The sequence below is a fragment of the Zonotrichia leucophrys genome, chromosome 1A, assembly GCF_028769735.1.
Source record: "Zonotrichia leucophrys gambelii isolate GWCS_2022_RI chromosome 1A, RI_Zleu_2.0, whole genome shotgun sequence".
NCBI classification, from domain to species: domain Eukaryota; kingdom Metazoa; phylum Chordata; class Aves; order Passeriformes; family Passerellidae; genus Zonotrichia; species Zonotrichia leucophrys.
This window is the reverse complement of record NC_088170.1, coordinates 55,564,549-55,591,751: the sequence shown is the minus strand read 5'-3', so window position 1 is coordinate 55,591,751 and position 27,203 is coordinate 55,564,549. Positions and strand designations below refer to the sequence as shown.

The window sequence follows — 27,203 nt, the reverse complement described above, 5'->3', positions numbered from 1 at the left end:
ACAGGAAAATTCAACCTCTTTTCAAAGCAAGGAAAGGAATTCAAGAGGATAAAGAATGAAATTTTATTCTTGAACTGTCTGAAACAGGAAATATATAAATGCATTCTCTGTTTAGTGTGAAATCTTATTCTTTAGTGCCTTCTGTGAAAAAGCTGGATATCATGAAAATTTTTAAAATATCTCCTAATGATGTTAACCATAGCACATGTCTTTCTATAGCCCAGAATGTAGAGGCAAATGTAAAAGGGAAGATTCTGGGATGGCCCTGGTTAAAGGGCTGAGATCTAATCCCTAGAGAGAGATGCCTGTACTCAATTTAAGGTGCAAACGAGACCCTATGCTGAAGCCAGTAGAATGTATTTTATTTAACCGTTAATGTGAGATACAAAGAGAGACACAGAGAAATAGAAAAAAGAGAGTATGAGAGAGACAGAATAAGTAACAACATTCACCACCACTGTGGATCCAACAGTTGGTCCTCTTGGTCATGGGGGTCCCACAAAACATAGTTTAGTGGGTTAGTATACTTCAGGTATACAAGGGAATGCCCAGCCAGCTCCCCTGTGGGGAGGATGCTTTACACCATCTTTTGTAACACTGGGTCTTCACAACATTTGTGGCTCATGTGAGGTTCTCTTGTGCAAGGTCTCAGAAATTAGTCTGGAGCTGCTTCAGGGTGTCTGATGGTTTACGGCACCTTCTGAGACGTTACAGCTGCATTTCAGGTCAGCGTGGCTGAGTCAGTTTTGCCCCATCAGAAGGGATGAACACGTTCCTGACTGTCTGTGAATGTGAATGTCCTGTGTGAATTTGACATTCGTTAATTCTTCTGGAAGTCTGTATGTCATACAAGGTGAGGTCATGAGATCTAGTCATTTGGGCTTTTGGGGGCTGGAAAACAGCACTTTTCAGTGTTTTGCACTTTAGGCATCACTGGTATACACATTTCTGTTGCCTTGCTGCCTTAGTCATTTACCCTTTACTTTCTTCTCTGCTCAGTCATGCATATTGAATTCGTTAGAATTTGTTGAGTACATTTAGCATGGGCTTAATCAGGTCAATCATTTCAGATACTCTATCAGCATTTTTGCCAAGAACATGATGCCTAAAATAGTTTCAGGATGTTCTAATATCTATTAATGAACCTATTTGGGTGTTGTGCTGTTTTGGTATTTTTTAATTAAGATGTTTGTCAAGTTTGAATTTTGTTATAGGAATTGATATAAAAGAAAGAGACTTAAAAAATTTTCAGTCACTTGCCTATTTTTATAATTTTTAAAGAGCAAATAATTCTTTTAATGAAGTGTTTATATTTGACTTGTCTAGATCCTTCAAACTATGTGATGCACTAGAAATAGCTTCTATATTCTTAAAAAAAATTTTAAAGATGGATGTCAAAGTAGACCTGATGAAAAGCTACTGCATTTGTCTTTCTTTAACTCTGGTTGTCTTTTTAAGTTGAATACTCTGCAAATTTTCTGTCAGTAAAAGTAATGTGAACTCAAAATTAGGAATACTGTCATTCTTTACAGCACCAGAAGCCGTCTGAATAGATTTTTTTCATATAGTTCATTTATCAGCATGCAAATAGAAATAAGATTTAATTTGGTTTGGTATATGAAAAGGCTATGATTCTGAAGAAAAAATTATCTGTTCTTTTTTTGAAAGTTCTTTTTTCTTAAGAAAAATTTAACACACTGCAGCTATAGGGAGACATAATCCTAGATTCCAGTGTGATTCAGATAGATGTGATGTCCTTTTTGAAGAATTTCTACTTGCTGATATCAAAGATCCTTTAAAATAATTCTATTAATCTTTGTGCATGAAAATGCACAATATTTGCACTAGCTGTTGAGTCTTACTGAACCACAGAAAACTCTTGTGTCTGGGGCTTTATCTTTAGAATTGTGTCTTCTTTGACCTGCGTTTCAGAGGAGATCTATTCCTTTATGAAATAAGGCTCAGTAAATTAGTTTTGGCAAATTGCTTAGCTTACCTTGCCATGAAAAAGCCATATCAAATACTTAAACAAACATAGTTAAATGCACATATAAAATAGGAGTACAGAATTTACCACAATTCAGAATATCAAAGTAGTTTATATTATCCATAATAATAACTGCCTTGGCCACTTTTAATGCTATTCCAGTATTTTTCTCATAATTTACCTTGATTTAGAAAAAAAACAAAATTAATCCATAATCTTCAATTTAAAGAAAGGTAATTGTATATATCATAACCTCTTGTTTGTATCAATTTAAATATTTTATATGTATAAAGATAAATATAAATATAGATACTTGTACACCTGCTTATATATTTATTAATTACATGATAAATTATATATATTTCTATATAAAATTATATATGCTTATATATTACAGGTTAAACATTGGTTTTAGACCAGATAATTGTTCTTGAGGAAGACTTTAGAAAGACTTGAGTAGAATTGTATTACTATAAAAGATGGCTACCCGCTTTAATGAAAATGCAAGAGAATTACAGTTCATGAAGTCAAAAAAAAAAAAAAAAAAAAAAAAAAAAAAAAAAAAAAAAAAAAAAAAAAAAAAAAAAAATAGCAGCTTAATCATCAATTTATGTCAGCAACTTCTCACAAGTAACAAATGAGTTTTAATAAAAACTGTTGTCTTAATGGATTAAACGAAAAAATCATGATTGCTCTAGAATTTGACCAGCACACATGCAGTTTTATGTGTTTGACTCTTATCTACAAATTCAAGAATAATCTATTTAGTGATTGTTTGTACTTTTAAAATGAACATTTTAATGACTTTGTATGGCCTTCTAAAAGGAGTTCTAAAAGCATGTTCTGGCTGTGCCTAAAGCAGAATTTTTTCTTGAAAAAAAGAGTTTATCATTCTCAGATGCAATTGTAAATTATTTGTTTCAATTAAAAATAGGGAGGTTACATGGATATGCTTCTTTTATGTTGAATAAAAAAATCCTGAATTTCCTAGGCCAAAATCACTTCACTAAAATTTAACTTGGACCTCTTTCTACCTTGTAAATACATGCTTAAAACTATATAATTTTCAAGAATAGAAAGTTATCCGACGAAGGAAAATAGAAAATAATCTTCTTTGTATCTCACTAGGAATGTGGCCAGTTAAAGCTTCCTGATTTATAATAAGTCAATTATGTCATGGTTCCCATAATTTATACTTTTTTGGGTATCTAGAGAACAAGGTAAGAGGAAGGAGTCATTAGCACTGCATAGTCCTTGGCAAATGTGCTTGTAGGGTGGGCTGTACTTATGAGACACTTTCTACACCAAACTGTTCAGACAAGTCAACAAAATAGTGTGCAAAGAACCAAATTAAGAGAAAATTTAATTCTTCTTGAGAAACTTTCTGGTATCAGATAATCATACTTAAGTACCCCTTGCTATATTAGAAATTGAGAAAAAGTGAAATCTAGTAATTCTGGTGTCTGTATAAGGCAAAGACCCCAAAGACCTTTTCCTTGTAATATCAAGATCTGGAAGCCAAATCTAGAATTTTAACTTCATAATGCATGAAACCTCCCTATAGGTAGTGTTAAATAATAATAAAAATTTATGTGAAGGGAAACTTCAAACTATGAAATGGATGAAAAATCTAGAAAATATAGGACACATTACTGCTGGGCATTTACAAACAAGTTTAAATTAAGAATTTAAACAATGCTATCAATATTACTGATTTTAGTTCAGGGTTAAGTAAGAACAAAGTAGGGCAAATCTTCATCGTGTGAAAAAATGCACATCTCAAAAGCAGGGAAAAATCCTATTAGAGAACAGGTAGCAACACCTGATTTGTCAAATGAGTTGCATTTGTCAAATGAGTTGCATAGTATGGCAGTAGTTTTATGTGTGTGCATGCACAGTGGTGTAAGTCAGAAAGAAGATCTGATATCAGTGTCCCGTGGTCCAAACTGTACATCAATTGCCTATGACTGAGCAAAGCTTGCTTCAGTATTTGATACACGTTGGATTGGTTGGTTGGTAGGTGAGGATATTACAATCCTCTCTCCACCTCATTACTACCACATAGACCTTTATTTCTTATAATGGGCTATGGAATTTATTGCTGTGAAGACTTTTCTTACTGTCCAAGTACTGCGGTCAGTGCTTCTTTAATCTTCATTTCTGTGTACCTTAAACAGCAGCAGGATGTTGTTGTTGCTGCTGCCTTTTCAGCTGAGGTTGTATAATGTATGTCAGTAACTACAGAAGTTTGTCTTCCTTTGCAAGAATGTGCAGTGGTGCTTTGAAGTTCCATACCACTGTGCTCACTCAGCGTGACTCACCTCATCTTTCCCTGGTTCCAGCAGGGATCTCGCTTGAGCTGAAGAATGTATGAAGGCAGACATGATAACATCCACCAAATGCAGCACTAAGTTTGCAATACTTACATTCTAGACCAATTACTTAGAATACTCTAAACACATATTTCAACTCCCAATCTTTGCTTCATCCATGTTCTTAGAGTATTTAGGTACAGCAGCACAGCTAAACATCTGGGCTTTGCTTGAGGAGACACATGGTTGTCTTCACGTAGGAGTCAAACACAGAGTGAAACCACTTATGGTGCCACCTACCTCTAAGGTTTAGATGAAGGAGACTAGGCATTTATGCTTTACAAAGCTCAAAAGTTTGGTGAGATTAATCTTGTTTGTACCAGTTCACTTTTATCAGAGTTGAATAGTAAAAAACTTCATGCTTTTCATTATATCTCTTTTGTAGTTTAGCTCTTCTGAAATTTATGAAGTTTGCTTATAGAAATGATCTGACTGTAAAATTGAATTTTTAAGACAGGGTCTCTAATTGAATCTATCTCTCTATTTATATTTTTTTTCACTTTATCTCTTTCTAATTTCATACTTTACATCATATGTGATTAAATTATTATTTACTTGCACCATTTGATTCTCTCTTACTAACTTCACATTAGATCAGTAATGGCTGAAACACCCTAAATTGCTTCTAGAACCATCATACTGTGTGTATAAAGTTAGTTCCTTCACAATCTGTCATTTTAACAGTGGTTAGCCAGGGTTATATTTGTCAACTATGCACAAACTTGTGGTGGAGTGCCTAGATAACCATGAGCTAATCTTAAATTTTGTGCTTACATTTAAAATAATAGATATATTTCACATTTAAAGCAATGCTGATAGGACTTTCGAGATGTACACCTATTATAATAATAATGGTTTTAATTATATTAGCCTACCTGTCTTAGGAGTTTACGTTTTAATTTTTTCTTTAAAAGAAAAAATTAAAAAAAAAATTTTCGTTAAAAGAACTTTTGTATTGAATTGCATTATAGATTACTTTCCGTGCCTTACTTGCAGTGAATTTTTATTTGGTATATTTAAATGCAGCTACTGGAATGGCAGTTGGTCTATTTTAGCTGAGTAGAAATATACCTCTGGTGCCATTAGTAATTGAATTAATACTGTTTTTATCAAGTTACATTCCCCATTGAAAGTGCTCAATTGAGTGCAATACTCTATATTTTAAAAAAATCTTGAATACTAGAATTTCACATCTGATTTCAATATTATTTCTAAAATATCTCTCCACTGTACTATTAATTTTATTCTAATTTAACTGATTTAATTCTTATTTTAATTTTTAACCCATTCCTTATTTCTAATAACTCTATAGCAGTATTTGGAAAGCAAATCACCTTGCTAGTTTTTGTGGTATCTTTTAATATGTAGGAAAAGAAAATGATTGAAGATGGGATCATTCCCTGATTTAATTTTAACCCCCCTCCCTTACTAGGGACATCAGAGAGCAGCAAGAATGGGCTGCTCCATGAGGAGAAGCAAGCTGGGTGCTGAGTGTGAAGCAAGGTGCCAGCAGAGCCCACACCAGTAAGGGCCTGATCCTACAATACCCAACCTGATGAGCAAAGCAGGTTTGGTTGCATTAGTGAGTCTGAGGAGAGTCTAAAGCACCAGGCAAAACTGGAGTGATGAAGGATGTCCCAGGTCAAGCTGAGAAGTCAAATCAGCAAGTGTGGATCAGGCCCACTGACAGAACTAAGCTCAGGCCCACTGCAGGGATCCCAGGCAGCTCTGGGGTGAGAAGGCAGCTCAAGGTTTTGAAGTGCAAGCCAGGAGATCAAGTTTCCAGATCAGGATCTGGATCAGCAGGATACATCTCCAGGCACAGACATGGTAATACTGAAGCTCAGTCAGCAGCCAAGGACAAGAGCCTGAGCTCAAACTTCTCAGCAAAGGAGGGGGGAGGCAACTGCTTCTCACAGCAGCCTGAGCTGAGGTTATGCAGCTGTGCCATGTCAGCACTCCAGCACAGGTGATCAAACTCAAGGAGGAAAAAGTGTACCTAGGACCTGAGGAAATCACACCTAATTACAAGTACATTTGTTGTATTTTGCTGTTTTGTCTCTAAGCTGGTGGCATGGAAAATAGATATTGATTTTATTTAATGGATAGCTTGGAGAAGTAATTAATTTTGACATCTTAATTTCTTTCTTGTGTTGTTTTTAACTTGTTAAGTGCTTGAAACTTAGCACTTAGAAAGACAACCTATTATCCTCTCATAACATAAGTGTTTTTACAATTCATGCTTTGTAGCTTACATATAAAATCAGCTATGGTTTATTCCTTCATTTCTTTGTCTTTCATGTTTTCCTTCTTTAAATAAATGAGATTCAAGTTAAACCCCTAACCTGCTTTCTATATTCATATCTACATTTCTACTTACTGAACAACCTGTATCCATTGCAATCAATAACTCTAGATGTCAAGATATAAAACACATATATTAATTATACTTTCAAGATTCGTGGACAGTTTGCATTTTTCTGAGTTAGAGAACTCCCTTTTGACTGTGTATCCAGAAGGACATTAAGTTCATTCTTATAGAATCATAGAATCTTTCAGGTTGGAAAAAACCTCTACGATCATCAAGTCAAACTATTAACCCAGCACTGCCAAGTCCACCACTAAAATACATTCCTAAGTGTCACATCTACAGGTGCTCTCTTCCAAGGATGGTGATTTAACCACCTGCATGGACAGTCTGTTCTGATGCTTGATAGCCCTTTCTCCTCAAGAATTTTTTTTCTAATACGTCCCCTGTTACTCCCTGAAGACAGTTCCTCTTGTCCTGCCACTTGCTTTCTGGGAGAAAATGCCAAAACCACCTGGCTACAGCCTCCTTTCAGGCAGTTGTACAGCACAAGGTCTCCCCTGAGCTTCTGTTTCTCCAGTCTAAACAGTCCCAGCTCCCTCATCCACTTCTCACCAGACTTGGGCTCCAGACCCTTCCCCAGCTCCACTGCCATTCTCTGGTCACCCTCCAGCACCTCAACGTGAATGAGCCTCAGTGTCTTTCTTGAAGTGAGAAGCCCAAACTGAGCACAGGATTTGAGGTGTGGCCTCAGCAGTGCCGAGTACAGGGTGACAATCACTGCCCTGGTCCTGCTGGTGTATTCTGATCCAGGCCAGGATGCCCTTGGCCTTCTTGGCCATGTGGGCACACACTGGCTCATGTTCAGCCGCTGTTGACCAGCACCCCAGCTGTTTTCCTGCCAGGTAGCTTTCTAGCCATGCTTCCCCAAACTTTTTCTTCCAGTCCATAGGAAATTATCAAAAATAACTTCTCAGCAGTGAACATCCTATCTGCTGACTTTTTGGAGGGGCGTGATTGTACTTACAGAACTCTTCTTTTGCTTAATAGCTAATGATTAAAATAGTCTGTTAGGTGAAATACATTAAATTTAGTATTTCAAATTTCTGGAAAGTGTAATAACCAGGCTACAGGACCATGGATAAGGATACTGATTATTCTAGAAGTTGAATCTGTATGCCAACAAAGGATGAAATGGTCAGAACAGAAGGTAGTAAATATCTTAGTCTAATGGAACGAGCAATGAATTTGCAGAAGCTATAGATTTGGTTCCAAATGCAGTTCCTTGAATACAAATCCATTTTAGCTTAGTCATTAAACAAATAAATGCATTTCTGCTTTTAGTCACTACTAGTTTAGAATCAGTGTTGCTGGCTCTCCTGATTACTTAGTGGCCTAGTTTCAAATAATCACATATGGTGATTGCTATGGATATCTTGTGAGATAGGGATTCAGTATTTCTGAGTTAAGTAGAGATGGAAACCCATCTCACAATGCCAGTATGAACAGTGTGAACACAAAGATGGTTTATATGACAACAAATAAATACTTGCTGCTAAGTCTGATATTTTATTCTTCAGAGAGACACAGACAGTGTGGACCTAGACCAAGACATGGATGTAAGGGAATGAATGGACAATGGATGTAAAGGAATCTATTGGACTAGAAGTTATGAACATGGGCAAACATCCTAATGAGGTTAAATTACAGTATACCTACTAAAATAATGTAATGAAATTTTAGAAGGTGAAATCCTGATATAGGGAGAATTCTTCTGAATTATTCTGAGTCACTCTGAGTAACTGAATCAAATACAACCATAAAAACCTTAAGCATTTCAAATTATTTATTGGTTATGCATTATGAGCCATAGAGGAAGGAGATATATGATCTGTTTTAAAAATAAAATTATTTGAATAGGTACCATTTGAGACATGGTACTCCCAAATGAACTTGTTGTAAAGAGCTTACTCATAATAAAATTCCCCTCTATTGTACTATGAAAGTCTAATGTTTCTCGTTTAATTAATTTTGCCAAAGAAGAAGGATTCCCAAATGTCTTCAACAAACTTTATATCATAGCAATTTTTAAAGCACTTAACATTTATGATTAGCTTTGTTAGGCATATCCAACAATGCGTGTTCAGTTTGCCACCTTTCTGCTCTGTCTGGGGTCTGTATCTCTGGGGAAAATGCAAAGTCTGGGTCAGTTTATTGATTTAAATTTATTTATAATCTTGTTAACTCTAAGAAAACAGCTTTTTAAATTTATTCAGTCTATCCAAAGTGTAGAATCCATGCATAGAATTAGTCCAAGTATTAGATGAATTTTTTAAATAAGAAAACCTGAGGTCTTATGAAGAAAAATTCTTTATGAATTTATTTTTGCAATGTGTATTTACTTAAGTGTATGACATGAAACATAATGTTGTTCTGATTTTCTGTTTACATTATTTTTACAGCATTTTTGAAGCATTTACATCTGTTTGAAAGTAATGTTAATAGTATAACATATTAAATGCTAGAAGTATAACACTTTTGTTAAAATCAGAAATGTACTCTCTCTTTTAAGAACAATCTACAAGTATGGATGATGTTTTGAAAATGAAATATGAATTTCACAAATCTTCTTTGAAGTACTGTAAACAATTCAGTCATAGAAATGGTCTGTTGAATTGGTGGATACAGGAGAAACTGAAGCTGCTTAATATCCTTTGACTGATCATAAACCCAATCTAATGTATTTCTCAATATGACTAAAAAGCAAAATTTTTGGAATCTAAGATATAAATGTAACAGTAAAAAAAATAAAAGTTGCATCTTACATAGCAGTGAAGAAATAAATATCTGTTTTAGTGTAACAACCTCAATAGCTAAAAATTTGGAAAGTAGATAATCTGTCTCAGAAGGGAGTAGATAACCTGACAGAACTCCCTTGCACAGAAGGGAGTTGTACATACAAATCAAAACCAGCAAAAAGTTAAATGTGAGATTAGATACCAGCAATGTTATTTATTTCCAATAATACAAAACTGAATACCTCAAATTTCATAAAATTATTTATCTGTGCCCTAGAAAACTGATTTACCCACTTTTTGCACCACCCTGGAACTTTCCTTGCATTCAGAATAAGAAGAGTCAGCTAAACACAATTTATTATGTATATCATGGGCCAAGATCTGATCTTGGACTACAACTGCTCTAAGATCTCTACTTTTTTTAATTTATCAAAGATGAGTGAAAGTGGCAGCCAAAAAATTGGCTTAGATCTTAAATGTAAGTAATTATTTTTAGTATGGTGCTTACTGCAAAAGGCCACAGAAAGTGTAGTATTCTAGGATGAAATCACAATTGGCTTCCATGCTGCTGCATCATTATGACAATCTGGCTTTCCCTATAGGGACATCAGAGACCCATTGAAAATATATTGTGAGAAGAAAAGTATGGCAGTATGTAAGCGACTTGCAACATAGATCATTAATACCCCAATTATATTTCCAATAAAAGTGAAAATGCATTTTGGATGATTTGCCATGCTAATCATATACTAACAACCAGGAGTACTTAAAATGTAGTCTCCTGAATAGACTAAAAAAGGCTACATTCTTTGGTATGTAAAGGTACTCTTTACATTAAAATGATATTGTACAAACTATGCTGATTTTGGCAGGGGTAGAGTTAATTTTCTTCATTGTAGCTAGTATGGAGCTATGATTTGGATTTGTGCTGAAAATAATGTTAATAATATAAAGATGTTTTCAGTATTGCTGAGCAGTGCTTACACAGAGCCAAGTCTTTTTCTGCTTTTTATATCATATCACCAAGGAGGAGGCTGGGAGTGCACGAGTATTTGGGAGGGACACAGCTGTGACCCCAGCTGACCCAAGGCATATTCTATACTGTATGTCATCATAAAAGCTGGGGGAGACTGGGTGAAGAAGAAGAAAGCAAAGGACTCTTGGAGTGATGGTGTTTGTCTTCCCCAGTAGCCATTATGTGTAATAGAGCCCTGATTTCTGGGGATGGCTGAACACCTGCCCACCCATGGGAATGGTGAATGATTCCCTTGTTTGGCTTGGCCTGTGAGCAGTTTTTGCTTTACCTATTTAAGTATCTTTATCTCACCCCATGAATTTTTTCACTTTTACCTTACCAATTCCCTCCCCCATCCCTCTGGTGGGGGAGTAAGCAAGAGGCTGTGTGGGGCTTGGTTGCCAGATGGTCATAAACCAAACGTAAGTGTAAAATGTTTAGGAAAACGTGGGAGTTTGTTTCATTCGCTTATTTATGGCAAAGAAACTGGAATATTTTAAGCAAGACTGCAAGAACCTGAAAATGACCACATGAGTTCAGCTCAATTGTCCATCTCCAACAACACTCATTTGTTGGTATTCAAGGGGACTGAAAAGAGGACAAGCATATATGGTATGCCATATATACAACTATTTCAGTTTTTCCCATATTAGGTGTTTTTTCTGACTGTGATGTGATTTCTTACATTACTGTCAGCTGAAATTTCTTCTCCATACTTATCCTGTCTTCTCTTGAATCCAGAACATCACAAGGTGTTTGTTTTGAGAATCATGTACTTTTGTTACCCTAGAGCATGACTGCTGCTAGCTTTATTTGAAACCCCCAAGTTCTTGTAGCTTCATTTGATACTCCCTAAATAACTTTTCATGATAATTTCTTTTATTTTTTTCTTTCTTTCCAGGTTATAAATTGATGGGATAGTAGAATTGATGGTATAATCAGAGGCTGCTTTTAAAAAGTGCTGATATTTGCCTAGCTGCTATTTACATGATAAATGTTCCTGCATATCATTGTTGCTATGGACTTAGTGACTAAGCCTTACAATAATACCAGCTACCAGTGTTTGAGCCTTTAGGCTAATAGCAAGAAATGTGCATCAGAAAACTTTCAATTAGCACTATTTGTAGTGTTGTAACCTATGCTAGAGATATTCTGGTACTGACCTAGGAGTTGGGGACACTTCCCATATCACCCTATTTGTATGACTTTCTTGGAAGACATTATATACTGGGCTCTATCATTCAGGGCTCAGTAGGATTTCTTTCTTTAGCACTCTTAGAGTGAACCTGCCACTGTCCATTTTAAGATGTGAAAACCTCAAGTGTCTTCCTCTAATTCAGCCAGATGGTTGAGGGCTGTATATTGGGAGAAATTTGAGTTTCCTTTGATTTCTTACCTAAAAATGTGAATTAGGATTATCCTCCTAAAGTTTAGTTGGTTGGTTTCTTTCCATTGAAGTGCTCTTCTAAATCATATGAATATGTAAAGGGCACGTAAGGGCAGAGAAGTTGCATTCCATTATTGCTCATGTCGTCACATATTGTTAGTTCAGTGGTGTACAAAACTCTACACCTTAATGCTGTGCTTTTGTAGTAGAGATTTTACGTAGTGGCTGTTGGACACCAACGCAGTACCACTGCTATTAAAGCAGCATGGAAGACTTTGAGTTTTTCAAAATGATTTAAATGTGAACAAAGCATTATTTATTAACTTTTTATAAGCCCATATGTATGTGCATGTGCATTTTCTGCACAAGTATTGTTTTCTATTAGAGTGATTTCCTTTGGATTTTGTATTTTCAAAGAGAATTGTAACATTTTCTTGTGCAGAATTCTGCTTTGGCACACTGCTAACAGCAGTAGGTGTTTGCTAGTATCTCTTACCCTTCCCTTGCCAACAACCACAAATGGAATGTTTGTATCTGCTTTGAGCCATGCACCGAATTGGAAACAGTTGTCGTGCTTATATTGTGCTTTCACAATTGTCTAATGACAGCTACCCTGCAGAGTATTGGGGGGGTTTATGTCTAATTATTTTTACTGCAGCACTGAAAACTTAAAAAAATGCAGTGAACAAATCTTGAACATCTTGAAGTCAGGAATAATTGAGTAGTGATGAAAATTGAAAAAAAGGCAAAAATTTGTTTAGTGTCCAAAAACAACTTTTCAGAAGTACATTCACTTTTTCACCTGGAATATTATAAATGTTTGAGAAGGATTGATTTTTATTTTTATTTTCTATACTATTTATTTTATTACTATAAATGCTGCAGTTGGTACTACACTTTCCCATGACATTTTCAAATGACCTTTTCTGGTACCTCCTCCTCCTTTCCTGGAAATAAAAAGGTTTGTTTTGCATTATATTTGGCTTCTTGGTACTATGCCTAGGAATTTTCTACCAAAAAAAAGCATAACCTTTAGAATTGACACCTTTTTTTCCACATAAATTCTATTCATTTAATCAAATCATTAAGAAGAAGAGCAAAGAAATTTTTTACAGGTTTACTTTTCTTTAAGAATATACTACAGTTCATCTATCAATAACACACACCAGAAACCATAGATAGTAAGATTAAACCAGATTTTGTATCAAAGCTTTTAATCATAAACTCTGCTATTTGCAATCAAGCTACAATATTTAAAACAAAACATTGTTTTCTTTTTTCAACATTAAACTACTAAATTAGCAAGTATTATTATTGCAAGTATTAGCAACATATCTTTATTCAGTTGGGACTTAATTTGGCTTGGTTTTAAAGAAACTTGAAATTTTTGTAAAAAAATTCTCCTTATGTATTCCTATATAATATATATATAAAATTCAGAAATACTTTTTAAAATGTAGCCATAATTAACTTGTGTGTTGATTTCTGTGGTTGCTCATTTAAGTCTAAATAAAGCCATTCTACACTATAAGTAATTTTAAAGTTGTCCTCCACAAGCAGGCAATCTTACTGCTTCTTGGAAATGAGACCATACCCAAGTAAGAAGTTGATTTGATGAGATAACATATTTTAAAGGGAAAAGTACCTGAGTTTGAAGGAAGCTGCTTTAGGAATAGTACTCTAATATATTGCTGTGCTTTATTGCCTGTATTTTTTCACAGAAGGGAAAGGTGCCTGTGGCTGTAGCCATATATATCAGAAATATTTGATAAATTGGACAAAAAAATTGGTGTCTGGAAAATGAAAGTCATATATGCAGTGCCACAAGTATTTTGCATGAATATCCTTACAAATATTGAATTGCAAAAGTTGGACTTAAATTCCCATGACTATGAACAGTTCTGACTACCTGAGAATGTTAAATACTGTATGCAAATAATCAATGCATTTACATAATTAATTGTTCTAAGTTGTTGGCTGGCTTTGTTGTTGGTAGTTCACAAAAGAATATACAGATTTTGAAACAGATACTACTTAAAAACTTTCATAGGAAATGCAATTTAAGATTGAGAAAGTCATACAGTTTTTTTTCCTAAATATGTAGAAGGAAAAGTAGTGTGCATTTCATCGTAAACACTGGGATTTATTACATGTCTAAGATTCTTTCTTTATACATCTGCTTTTTAGAATTTCTTAATTTCTTTTGTTCAAGAAACAAAAATTCTGCTTACAGAACTTTATTTTGTTTAGATTTTAATGGGTTTGATTTCATTTTTTCAGTGGAATTTCTTCTGTGAAGTATATTTCCTTGGACTACTTCTGTATTTTTTCTTAATGTGAGGGATTGCCAACAAAACTGACTAATGGTGCCGAGCAAGGCAAAAATGGTGGCTTCACAAAGAACAGAGGCACCAAAGGCAGAATCAGCAAGTGGCAGTCCCAGGGCAGGGCAAAACTTGGGTGAATCAGTGCAGGAGAAGGTGCCAAGACACTGCTCAGCTGAGCTCCTTGGCTCTTGGCAGATGAGTGGAATCCCTGAGGAGCTAAAAAAAAAAAACTTGGAGAAATTGTTGTAGAAAATCTGCTCATACCAAATTAACACCAATGAAAACAAGTACTTCACATGGACTCTGAATATTGTATCTTGTAAGAATTTGGCTGTGAGAAAGGCATATAGGCTGAGATTCTTCCAGAAAACAATTTCTCACTTAGAAATTGACCCTAACTTATTGCCAATAGCTTCCCTTTCTAAAACTCATTGTATCATAAAAATTGTAATAAAACATTAAGTGCTGTCACAGACAGAGTGCATACATAAACCATCCTTAAAAGTGGACATTTGAAATACCATAACAAAAATAATACATTTACAAGCTGTAGGAAGGCATCAGACCCAAGAAGATAATAACCAAGTATATAGTGCTTTACTTGCTGTCCTCTACTCCCAGAGAGAATGAGCATAAAAAGTAGAAAAAGTTACATGGGTATCTAGTGAATTTTGAACTTGGAAATTCTGAAAATGAGAGAAATTCCAAATGAGAGAGAAGTTCCAAATGAAACTCCTTCCTATTTTTCTAAAGTGAGGAGAGCTCTGTGGTCAGGTTGGGAGTAGGAATCTGAGGGAAAAGATAAGACTGAAAGGAGAGAAGATCTAGGAAACTTCTTATTTCCCTGGTGATTAAGGTACATAAACCTGCAAATTTAGATGTTTGTGTTTTGGAGAAGTCTTGGTATGATGTGCTTTTTTGCTTGCCTGTTCTGGGTAATATCTATTATGCTACAATAATTCATACAACAAGCTCAATTTTAATTCAGGTGCCTCAAGGCAGAGCATTGTCATCTTATTGCAAAAGTTCCATACCTTCTCGGTGGTTTCTCATGGTCAGCTCTTTGCAACACTAACTCCTTCTTCACAGCCAACCAACAAACTCCAACCCTCTCCTCACCCAGCTGACCCACTCTTTTGTAGCACTCATCCTTATTGGACACAGCTGTGGCCTGTTAAGAGCAGGGCTGTCCCTAATCTTTGGTGATTGGTACAGCTGCAACTCCTCAGGTGTGAGACTGCCTTCTGCACTGTCTTTATTTTCTTACATTCTATCTCTCCACAGTAGGGTGCATTGATCAGTATAGGAACCAAAGGAAGATAAGTATTTAATTTCTTTTACTAAAACCTTTATTTTCTTACAGTGTTCTGCTGCAAATGCACACATAAGTTTGGCAGGCTTTCATTCTGATTTCTTTGTGCAGCATGGAATAATGGTAGCAACAGTTCATTAAGAGGCTACCATGCTAAAAATTAATGAAATCTTAGTATTTTTATAGCAGCACTGTAGATTTTATTCTTTCTGGTGGGTAAATATTTTATACTGTGATGGTCTAAATGTTTATAGTTGTCTGCAGCCCCTGAAGATAAGCTATTTATTACTTTTGGTACTAGTTTCATGTCAGGATAGAAACATACCAGTGTGTGTGCCTTGTGTATTAGGATGATGCAGATTTGTTTATAGATATGGAATAATTTTAAAGAGTCTGGTGGTGGTCCATGAGGGTATATTCCAGGGACAGGTATGAATTCACTTATTTGTTGAAAAGGCTTGGTCCTTGTTTTTTAAGCTTTGCACAATGGTTTTCTGAAATACTAGCAAGTCAGTGCTTCTGTGCAGACGTGTTTTTAGTGTGAGCTGTTGAGGCACAGTGTTCTCTGGTGTACAGTAAACACAGGAATAGATTTCTAAGACTATTTCTAATGTCCTTTCTAAGAAGATTAGCATAGAATCATAGAATATAATCATAGAATATGCTGAGTTGGAAGGAAACATCAGGATCATCGAGTCCAACTGCTGGCCCTGAGCAGAGGGCCCCAAGAATCACACCATGTGCCTGGGAGAGTTGGCAAAACGTGTCTTGAACTCTGTCAGAGTATCTGTACTTTGCTATCAGCACTCTCCTTCTGCAGGGGACTCCTGATGGCATAGAAGGGAGTACAAAGGATAAGTTGATGTCCTTCTTCTGTTTGTATGTGATGATATGTAGAGCTATTCATATCTCTTGCAACAAATTGATACTTCCAGTAATAAAGGACTATCTGACCAGGAATTAGGGTTTGTTACTTACACTGAACAGCTGTGGATTGCTGGCAGTTAACACTCTGGGTTTTTTACCTTATGCATTTCTGTGACTGAAGATATACAAGAACTGGCCTCTTCCCTGGGAAAAGACTTTCTGTGGCATGGTAATGATTTTTCCAAGTAAAATAATTATTTAAACTGTGTAAACAAACAAAGACACCAAACAAATATTTTTACTATAAATTAGTAGCATTTTGGGTTTTTTTTTAATAACTTTGATAATTCACTTTATGCTTTCTGCAAAGATACATCAGCTGTAGATATCTTATTCTCAGTTACAAGTCAGCAGTATAATGAAAGGAAACAGGGATCCTCAAAATGCATTGTGCTCTCACCAAAAATAAACAGGTAAATCAGAGCATCAGTGGAATTCTATGAATTTGGAATAGTTACTTGCTTGGCCAACTTGTCATCCTTAAACCTCTTTTTCTGTAGGATAATGAAAAATGAAACCACAACACTATAATTAAAATGGTAGTGCCTGGAACTTTTTGTTGATATAAGCATATGAATGTTTCAACTTCTGTACATCAGACTGATGCTATGACCAATTTGTTTTAATTTGGGGGAAAATTCCAAGTGCTTATATACTTAGACATTGTTTTAGAAATTAAAATAATGGATCTTCTGCTAGTAGATTATTTGCTTTTCATATAGAAACATAGAGTGATGGAATTTATGTTGTTGATTATCAGGAATTTATTGCAGTCTGTAGTGGGAGATGGTCAGTCTGGATTTCCTTAAACAATTCAAGTCCAGCAGAATGCTTGGCATTTGTTGCTAGCTTCAGGCATTTGTCTTGACAGAAGGAGTAGAGCAGTGATGAAAGCCTATCTCCACAGTGAATATTACACATTGTAATGTTCTGTAATTTTTTTTCCCAAATAAAGACATCCTTATACAGTTTTTCTTTGCCCCACAGTTTAAGTGAATTTGAAAGGTTCTTCAACTAAACCTTAACAGAATTTATTCACTGTAGTTCAAACCTGAATTTCTCATGCTTTTTTGCTTGCATCTCAGTATTCCTTTCCATCTCCTGTTTTCAACTTACAGTTAAAATTGCCACCACAAGGTGGAGTTCTGAACTTTCCAGCACAAACAATCTCCTCATTACATCAAAAAGGAGCAAATGTAAATTCTTCTTAACTATTACACTGCAGCCACAGTGTCTGTCATAGTGGTTGGAACAGCTGCAGGGCCTGTTGTTGTCTCATTGTCAGATTTAGAGACCTTCTTTTTCTTCTGCAGGTACTGAGCAGTGTTGACTATGGCTCAGTAAACCTGGGCCAGGCCCCAACACATGGCAGTGATTTGGGCTCTCTTTGGAGTGCCAGGTGCCAGGACACTTTAAAAAAGAAAATTTACTCGTTTTTCTGGCTTCTGGACTTATTCAGAGGTCAGGTGCAAACATGTTGGAGGTACCAACTGCCCTGGGTACTTCTCCATACAATACCACACACCCCACAACTCTGAAATATCCAGCTTTTCAGCAGACCTCTGGATAATAATCTTAGTTATTTTTATGACCTTACAGAAGAACTGAACCATACAGAACAGCATGCTCCTAACAAAAAAATACCAAAACAAAGCAATTTGCTTTCAAGGGTAGTCAAAGGATATCCAAAATCTTTAAAATTCTGAACTACTGTAATCAGCCTGCAGGACAAGAGAGGAAAATAAGAGGGGAGAAAAAAATTAAGAAGGTGTCTTCCCAACAGACTCTTCCTCTGCGGAGAAAACAACAAAGATGTGACTGTTAATCATTCCCAGGAGATGGCTCCCAAAGCACAGAGTGCCTGCAATACTGGATGCAGACACCAGACTGGTGTCCCAGCCAGCAACACTGTCACACCATTAGCTAATCCTATGAAATGCACCACTGAGAACATGCACTGCAAGGAGTGTATTACTGGTATAATACACACAAAAAGCCACAAGTAGGAGAGCAAGTATGTCCACATTGTAACTAGCAACTGTTAAACAAATGCAATGAATGTTCCTATTAATTTTCTTTTAACATCCCCTGGTCAGATCTGTCCTTATCTCAACCCTTTGAGCCCCACAATGGGTGCCAAAAAGGACTGCTGTTTTAAGCCCAGCTGGAGATAAAAAACCACACAGCCACATTCTCAAACCTCAAACCCCCTGCCTTGATGGGGAGGAGAACTGAAGTCAAACTTCTACGCTGAGGTAAGAACACTTAAATAATTGAAAATACAGTAAAAAGCAATGATAATGGTAAATAATAAGAAGAATTATAATAAAAAGAAGAAAAAAACCACAACCAACCAACCAAGTGATGCACAATGCAATTGCTCACCACCAGCTGACAGATTCCAGACCTTCCTTCCTGAACCCAGGTTGGACTTCCTTTCTGAGTAACTCTTCCAGTTTATATATTGGGCGTGATGTTCTCTGGTATGGAATAACCCTTTGGTCTCTTTGGGTCACCTGTCTCAGCCATGCTTCCAGCCAGTTTCTTCTGTACTCACTGCATAAGCATGAGAATAGGAAAAAAAAATGTGTCTTTGACTAAGGATAAACACAACTTCTCAGAAAAACAGAACTTCTGTGTGCTATGATCACCATTCTCATTCTGAATCTGAAATGCAGCACTGTAACAGGTACTGAGAAGAAATGAACTCCACCCTAGCTGAACCCAGGACATTGAGTTACATCTGAAATTTGCAAGTGCATTTATAGGTATAAACATATAGTAGAAGACAATAACTTTGTGGCTATTTAAATAGTCTCTCTAGAGTTTAATGCATTTAGTGCTGGTTTTAAACCTGGACTTTTAATGTCATCTTGTCATGTATATGCATAGGTGACAGTCTCAGATTGATTTTTTTTTCATTTTTTCTATTGACTAAGAAACACAGTTCTGCAGCACATCAAATATGTTGTTTCATATGATATTTTAGTGCTTACAGAGAAAGAATTTTTTATCATATAGGCACTTAAATGTTTTGGAAAGAAAATATACGCTTACTACCTGTACAAAAAATGAAGTTTTATAAAGTGGGATTTAGTAAAATTAGTTGGCTGTTTAGGAATTCTATTATGCATGCTTAGTTGTTGAGAAGAAATTATTTCTTGCTTTGAAATTCTGACAGAATTTTCAAGCACATATAGATTTATCAAATATATAGTTTTGAAGGAATTTCTTTGTCTTTTCTACAAGTACTGGTTTATAAAATTACCAGTGTTTATAATTTATTCTAAATGACTACTTTCACATATGCATAATTCAGAACTCAATTTGAATAGTTTGATTTATGTCTCTTAAACATATACCCCTAGAGTCTGAATAGGATGGCAGCACTCTTCTTTCACGAGACAATTAACTGATGGGGTTGATTGGAAGGCTTTGAGTCGTTCAGCAGCTGCTGTGGTGGTTGTGGTGCTGAAGGGACAGCTCATGGCAGGGCGAGGCAGCAGCACCGCAGCAGGAGGACAGGGCAGGGGCATAGAAGGCGTTAGAATAAATTAATTATATTGAAATTATCAGAGAAGAGTTTTTTAAAGTTCTTTTATCATAAATATAATTGACTATAAACAATTCTTTGTAGGTTCTTCTTTATGGAACGCGCTACATTCTAGGATCATGGAAACATTTAGGAGGGTTATGATAAAGTCCTTGCTCAAAATGAATCTGCTTTATTGCTTAGGTGAAAGCAAACCAAGATATTGGGTATTGGGGCTTTGTTATTTATGTCTCTTCTTTTTCCCTTTATTTTGTTAAAAAAAAATAAAGCATGATGTGATATTGTCTCTCAGCTTCCCTGCAATACCTTTTTTTGTAATGTCTGGAATGTGATTTTACCCTGTTATCTTACTTATTATTGAGAAAGAGTTAAAACTATTAATCTTTAATTAAACAAAATAAAATCAGCAGAATTTTTAAAGATGCAATTAACACTTTGCTCTTATTTTCCTTAACCTCTTTACTCAGTCATTAAGAATTTAATCTCTGATAATTTGAGCAAAGTTTTAAAATCCTATTAATATTTTCATTTTTATATGCTATATGCATGTTCTACATGGATTTTAAAATGTTCCTTTAAATTTTGTTTTAGCAATAAATATTGTAAGCTGCTTCAGCTCCAACTTTTGTTGGTGTTTTGCGAATTTTTATTTCTTAGAAATAGACCACCAAGTAGGTGTCATTGTTGTCCTTATCAAATAACATAAATTCTAGATAAAGATTTGGAGCAAGAAAACATTATCCATGTATCTTATTGCCAGGACTCATGTGGAGTTGACTACAGTAAAATTTCTGTGGATGTGGAAGCTTATGGAACGCATCTTTGCCATGGTGGCCTGTAGACCCACGTGTTAATTAGTATTGCATGCTACTGCTCAGCTGAACAGCAACAGCTTCTGTCACCCCCTTCTCTCAGAAAGAGTCTCCTTCGATTTTGGTTGAGTTTTGACAAAATTATTATGATAAATTATTATGAAAGTCAAGATAAAATGAGCACAAATTGAAATACAATTTGAATTATTATTATTATTAGTATTTGTAAGGGTGTTTGAACACTAGAGAGGATGTTCACCAGGGTTTGGTGATCTACATCCTCACAGAAAATTCTGAGTTACCTGTATCCCCAGCTGACCCTGATCTGAGCAGGGAGATTTGACTAAATGATCTCCCGAAGTTTCTTCTAACTTCAATTAGTCTGTGAGTCAAAGACTGTAAAATGAGAGGAAATTATCTCTGTTACCAAGTGAAATGAAGCTACATGAAGCAGACTCATGTTTTCATTTGAGATTCTAGGTGATAGCTAGCAGTGATTCCTCAAACATTTCTCACTCATTGGGCCCTTGTTTTTTGTGTGAAAGTCAGAAAGGCCCTGTGTTTTCCAGCAGTCAAGCACTGACACAAAATAAACCAAGCAAAATCAAAAGTTACAGAACATTACTCCACAACTAAATTTCTGACTGTATTTTAGAATTGTCATATTATATCAGAGATTATTAACACAAAGAATAAAAGTATCACCTTTCACAAGAGTGAATGTGCTTCACATGCCATTCTCTAAGATCTTCCCCCTCTATGCTGTTGACAGTCTGTTAGTTCCTGATAAAATTAGCACAATGCTGATCATGACCAAATGCCAAGAGACATTTTATGGGTTTGGGCTTTTTTTCACTGAGTCATCATGACTCCCTTCACTGATTTTGTTGATGGTGGTTGTCCATTTTCAGTGAAGCCATCCATTTTAACTGATACAATTCTGAGACTCTTCTCATTGATATGATCATCCTGTGAGGAATGACGAGTGCTATTGTCTAAACCATCACAACTGTCTGGGGCTCCTACAGCTTGCCTAGCTCCATATGTTCATATTTAACTGCTTAACTTTCAGTTTCCAGTATGGGATTCCTGTGGCTTTCTTCATTAGTGTTTGGCCAGGCACTCCACACACTTCACAGCAGAGGGCCCTTGCTAACATCTTGTAAGTGGGCTCTCTGGTACCCGCTGTAACTTCTGTAGTCTTTCTTTCCAGATTGTCTGAAAAGCGTCCTGCAGGCTCCTGCACATTCTAGGCAAAGGCTGATTTTCTCATCAAGTAAGGATTTTTCTTCATGTGTGCACTTCTTGACTTGCCAGACATGTGAGCTTTTAGTCAGTCCTTTATACTGTCCCTTCTAAACTGCACATAAATATAGCTATTCTAATAACCTCTGTGCCAGTGAATATGGATTTTTTGTATAGGGGACTGTACTCCTTCTTAGTGGGAGATATGCAGACTGCTATTTCAAAAAGTCAAAATACATTTATTGATACTATTATGGCTTTTGTATAATTTCAGATAACATAATAGTTTTTCCCAGTCACCTTTATGTATGTGGGAGCAAAGTAGGGCAAAGAACCTGTTCTAACCAGATAACATGGCCTGATTTCAGTATTAGGAAATAGTCCCAGGGGGGATTATATCTCCAAGAGGGTGCTCTAAGTGGAAAGTCTTCCTTTAGTCCTTTGTTAGAAACAGTTCCTACACTCCTGTTTGACTGCATTTCACCTAGAACTAGGAACTATTAAATCCTATTATCCTTTCATTTGAGTGCACTTCCATTTATTTCTACCCAATCCCTGTGTCAACAGTGTCAAAAGGAATAAAAGGAGAGAAATTTATGGTACAGGACAGTTTTTTGTCTTTCACATTGGTTTTTATGAAACAGAATGACCCACAGGTTTAATAAGAGGAAGTTTTGTGCATGTGCAAACATGAACAGGTAGCTATGATGGTAGTGAACAGGCAAAAAAATCTGACCCTGTGCTTGGGAGAACCAGAGAAAATGAGAAACTATTCCTGCAACTGAGCTGAGCACCTAAGCTCTTCAGTATCAAGAGTCTCTTTTTCTCTAACCTGATAATTTTGCTAATGTACAGTCTATCTTCCTATTACTTTGGTAATAAAAATGATAATAAAAATTACCCAGAAGTACCAACTCATTGCAGTTTTCTGGTCCTGTAGTGAGAGTATGAGCAGCTTAAAGAATATTTTATCTAAATTTAGACCTTGATGTAGTCTGTAGGGAACACATATCTGATCTCTAAGAATAGGATGTTCTTTAACATGCTAAGGTTGCTAAAGGCAGACATCTCAGGAATTTCCAATCCAAATAAGGATGTGTGACTTTAAGTGCACACAGAAAGGACAGAGGGAGGGCTGAAAGAGAGACAATTGATGGGGGAAAGAAGAAGAAAGAAAAGAAAAGAAAGTAATAGAGATGGGGAGAGAGGTGATAGGAGATTCTGCAATAGGAGTTTTTGAACAATTAGCGATCTGAATAATTGTTTGAACAGTGATCAAATGTGTTAGGCTCAAGTGGATCTGAGGACACTGTCTAGCCTATCCTCTTATGAGAATTAGGATCACCCCAATGGGATTAATTTATTCTTAAACATGTGTTGAAATGTGGATTCACTATCAATAATAAACAGCTCCATTATTTATTTAATTGTCCTGACAGATGAGCTAACAGTTTTCAGTTAGCATCTAATGTAAACCCCCTTTCCTATCTGGTAGCTCTAATTAAAACCAGGTCTAATTTATCTGCATCTTTCTTAAAAGATGAAGCCATGAACTGAGAAAAGGGCTGTTGTTGGAAATTCAGGAGACACTACTTACCTTGTTTTCTGTTTCTGCCAATAAATTCCAATATTATACTTCACTTTGTTACAATAATACTGTATTTTTTGGATCACTATTCACTTTGTGATCCACCATACTATCATATAATTTTCCATTATTTATGCAGTTGTCCACAATTTTCTCTTTTTTAATTGTTTGGCACTTGAGAAAAAAATTTAATGCCTGTGCTTCCCCTTTGCCAAAATAAAAGACAAATTGCTGCGTTCCTAATTTAGAGTAATCCTGTTATCATTTGTTCAGATCTATGAATCCATTAAATGACTGCAAAACTATTCTATCTATCTATCTATCATGTCTCAATATCATATATTTACATGATAATAATATCGAATATATGCCATATTCTCTTCTCTGATATTCAGGTGTAAATACACTTACTGCAGTTGTCCCTCCAGATCTGACCTCATTACATCTAGAAATACAGTGTGTGTCCTTTTATTGCAGAAATAGTTTACCCACAAGAAACTATTTGGGGAATACAGCAAGCCTTTCTTTTTCTTTTTTTTTTTCTTCCCTTTGTTCTCAAAACAAGACTTCTCTGTATAATGTACATTATCTGAAGGAAAATATTTAGGTATCAAAGCCATGTTCTGGATATGATGCCTTCTGTTCTGAATGTGATGATCAGGGAATTCTCTTTCATTGCTCTCATATATCAGTACCAGTTATGGTCCATATAACTGTCATTGTTTGAGTAACCTGCAAATTTGTTGCTGTAATGAAGCTTCCAGATAAACAAAGTTATTTTTCTTTATTACGTCAGTGGTTGGATCTGCAGCTGAACAGAAAGGCTTATTGTGTAAAGATCTGAGCTTATATGTAACAAATTTTGAAATGCTGTATATGGATAGGAGAATATAGTCATGGTTACAGCAGTGGGCAGGAAATCACAGTTTTGAGTCTTGGCTGTGCCACAGACTTTCTGTGTGACTTTGGACAAGCTACTCTTTGTGCATTAGCTAATAATACTATCTCTATCTCCCAGGGGTGTTGTGAGAATACATTCATTAATGTTTGTAAGGCACTTGGATGCTATAGCAATGGGGCCATATAAGCACTTAGAGAAACAATCCATTTTTGCAACAATGTGCATCTCCCTGACTAAGGACTTTTTTGTTGGAAGTTTTTCATAGATGCTTGTTATGAATAAATGCACTTTATAATGATACAGTGAGGTTAAACTGCATTTTGGAGTGCAGTTTCACTTTAGTATTCAGAACAGTATAATATATTGTAAACAGTCATAAGTTGGAAAGCAGTTCCCAAAGAAAGAGAATACCATTTTTAGTCAGACATTTGAATAGAAAAGATACCTCTCCTGATTCATCTAGCTCAAAACATGGAGGATTATTTACATCTGTATCTGTCTTGCAAACAGTTTATTCTATTTTAAGCACTTCTCATTACATTGTCTAAACTACCTCCTCAGGCAAGTAATTTCATTGCCTAATTGTCTTTAAAGTTAAACAGTTTGCTCAAATGTCTACTCTACTTTTTCCTTGTGGATATAGGCTGTTCTTTCAGTCTGTCCTTTCCTTCTGAAATAACCTTCACTCACATGTGTGACTTCAGACACACCACACAGTTACACCAGGTTAACAAGGTGCTCATTGGAGGTAAATTGGTAAGCCAATTTTAAATTTCCTGGCTGAATGCTGGTCAGTGTTAAAATCTGAATGTGGGGCTCAGGACATTAGCACCAAGGAACAAAAAAGAGTATACAGTATTCCCAAGGCTTTTGGAAAGACTTAGTGAGAGATTTCCAAACTAGGGCTTGTTTTGTTTTTTATGTGTAGACAGTAGTAGCAGCAGACACACTGCACAAGTAAGAGATTTGGAAGAATGTGAGCTGTCAGTAAGGACAACGAAGAGGGCTCTGCAACTTTTGATGCTCAGAAAAACAGATATCTGTTGTGCTTCCATGCAAAGCTTTCTAATTTAGTGGTTGAGTGCAACAAAAATGCTTATGAAATTATCATTAGAAGATATAGAGGCTCTGTAAATGTCCCAATGGTGGGCACATACTATGTCCTTTCCTACTGCATTAAATGTAGAGAATTGACATGGTCTTGAAAAGTATTGAACTGTAGGAATTCAGTTAATTGCACTTAAATAGAAGATGTAAACATACAAAAGAACAGGCCTCATTCAGGCTGGGGTTCATGAGGTTGCTTGCTTGCCATGAAGTCCATCCCTCCACTATTGTTGTTTGAATATGTAGTGAATAGAATTGCTTTTAATAACATTCCCATAAGAGTGACAGTGTAAATGCTTCTCAAGATGAGTATTATATTCTGCTATGGTTGAGGTTTTCCTCACAATGCAAGAGAGAAGAGCTTTGTAATTTTTTTTTCCTTTTCTCTCTGAGTATTGGGGATTGAATAGGGTTGATGTCCTCTATTATACACATACACAACATACACTATTCTGAATAGAAGAAATATAAAATAAAATAATGTACTATTGCAGTATTGTAAAAGCTTACCACAAAAGGAGCCACAAGCATCAACTCCCAATCTTCACTTGAATTCACAACCATCAGGCTGCTCCCAGTGTCATGTGTTCTTATTTTCTGGATTTAGCAGAAGACTCAGTACCATCTTGTCTTTCAGTTTTTCCATAAATGCAGGACCTTATTCTTAATCAGAATTCAAGATTCTGTAATTCAAATTGATGCATGATTGAAGAAAAAATTATCAATGAAGTCAAGAGGAAGCGTCATTTCACAATTGTTAGTGGGCCAGTATTTTGTCTCAGTTGTTGAACATTCTAACACCTTTTCAATTTTTGGTTTATACATGTCTCTGGTTATTGAACATTATTTTAGTAAAATACATTGTTACCAGAAATTTCCAGTAAAAATACTTTGTCATAGTGCAGCAACACTAAAATATCTACCAAAATATTCAAGAAAACTGTGACTCAAAGGAATATTTTTATCTCCTTAAAAGAATAGGAAATATTTTTATATTTTGTGTCAAATTAATCCTCTTTAAGACACAGTATCAACCACACAAAAATAATTAGGATGCTAAAGATTATTGTAGTGTGGAAAAAAATTTAAAAGGAAAGGATACCTGTTTTCAAAGCAGTTCTGACAGTCAACCAATTTAAAAAATAGCAACACCAGCAGTGGAAAATTCAGATTTCTGTTGAAGAATTTTTGTGCTATGTTGTGTCTGTCAGAAAGAAAATGACACATATTTGGTAGTATACCTGGAAAGAGAAAATAAAACAGTAAAAAGTAATTAAACTGTTACTGTATTCCTCTTTTTTTTTAAGGACTGCCTTCTTTAGAATGCTTTTCTGTATGAGAAGCAGCAGGGTACATAATCTGTAAAGAGTAAGGCCTTTCTCTTATGGCAAAGTAAATTGCAGCTATTTCTCACAATAGGAGGTCATTGGTCGTATAGGGATTCTATACATTTTGATAGGACGTGATTGATAAAGATATTCATACCTTTGGAATGTCTTTAGGATTGATGCCAGTTGCACATGTTTACTTCAACCAAATAACTTCTGATTACTTGCAGATCGCC

General features: G+C 35.6%; 1 protein-coding gene across 7 annotated transcripts in view; it reads left to right on the top strand.

Moving 5' to 3' along the window:
- Window positions 1–27,203, top strand: part of TAFA5 (TAFA chemokine like family member 5) — a 421,342-nt gene that overhangs the window by 72,688 nt on the left and 321,451 nt on the right. The gene's annotated exons all lie outside the window — the stretch shown is intronic.